Source organism: Neomonachus schauinslandi, chromosome 7, assembly GCF_002201575.2.
Source record: "Neomonachus schauinslandi chromosome 7, ASM220157v2, whole genome shotgun sequence".
NCBI lineage: Eukaryota > Metazoa > Chordata > Mammalia > Carnivora > Phocidae > Neomonachus > Neomonachus schauinslandi.
This window is the reverse complement of record NC_058409.1, coordinates 3825857-3827375: the sequence shown is the minus strand read 5'-3', so window position 1 is coordinate 3827375 and position 1519 is coordinate 3825857.

Here is a 1519-nt window from a genome sequence, read left to right as displayed (position 1 = left end):
AAACTGTTCCAAAAAATAGAAATGGAAGGAAAACTTCCAAACTCGTTTTATGAGGCCACATTACCTTGATCCCAAAATCAGACAAAGACCCTATCAAAAAGGAGAACTACAGACCAATATCCTTGATGAACATGGATGCAAAAATTCTCACCAAAATACTAGCCAATAGGATCCAACAGTACATTAAAAGGATTATTCACCATGACCAAGTGGGCTGCAAGGTTGGTTCAACATCTGCAAATCAATCAATGTGATACAATACATTAACAAAAGAAAGAACAAGAACCATATGATTCTCTCAGATGCAGAAAAGCTTTTGACAAAGTACAGCATCCTTTCTTGATCAAAACTCTTCAGAGTATAGGGATAGAGGGTACATACCTCAATATCATAAAAGCCATCTATGAAAAACCCACAGCAAATATCATTCTCAATGGGGAAAAACTGAGAGCTGTCCCCTTAAGGTCAGGAACATGGCAGGGATGTCCACTATCACCACTGCTATTCAACATAGTACTAGAAGTCCTAGCCACAGCAATCAGACAACAAAAGAAATCAAAGGCATCCAAATCAGCAAGGAAGAAATCAAACTCTCACTCTTTGCAGATGATATGATACTTTATGTGGAAAACCCTAAAGACTCCACTCCAAAACTGCTAGGACTCATACAGGAATTCAGTCAAGTGACAGGATATAAAATCAATGCACAGAAATCAGTGGCATTCCTATACACCAACAACAAGACAGAAGAAAGAGAAATTAAGGAGTCAATCCCATTTAAAACTGCACCCAAAACCATACGATACCTAGAAATAAGTCTGACCAAACAGGCAAAGGATCTGTACTCAGAAAACTATAAAATACTCATGAAAGAAATTGAGAAAGACACAAAGAAATGGAAAAAGTTCCATGCTTATGGATTGGGAGAACAAATATTGTGAAGATGTCAATGCTACCTAGAGCAGTCTACACATTCAGTGCAGTCCCCATCAAAATACCATCCACTTTTTTCAAAGAAATGGAGCAAATAATCCTAAAATTTGTATGGAAACAGAAAAGACCCTGTATAGCCAGAGGAATGTTGAAAAAGAAAAGCAAAGCTGGCGGCATCACAATTCCGGACTTCAAGCTCTATTACAAAGCTGTCATCATCAAGACAGCATGGTACTGGCACAAAAACAGACACATAGATCGATGGAACAGAATAGAGAGACCAGAAATGGACCCTCAAACTCTATGGTCAAGTCATCTTTGACAAAGCAGGAAAGAATGTCCAATGGAAGAAAGACCATGTCTTCAACAAATAGTGTTGGGAAAATTGGACAGCCACATGCAGAAGAAGGAAACTGGACCATTTCCTTACACCACACACAAAAATAGACTCCAAATGGTTGAAAGACCTCAATGTGAGACAGGAGTCCATCCAAATCCTAAAGGAGAACACAGGCAACAACCTCTTCGACCTCAGCTGCAGCAACTTCTTCCTAGAAACATTGACAAAGGCAAGGGAAGCAAGGGC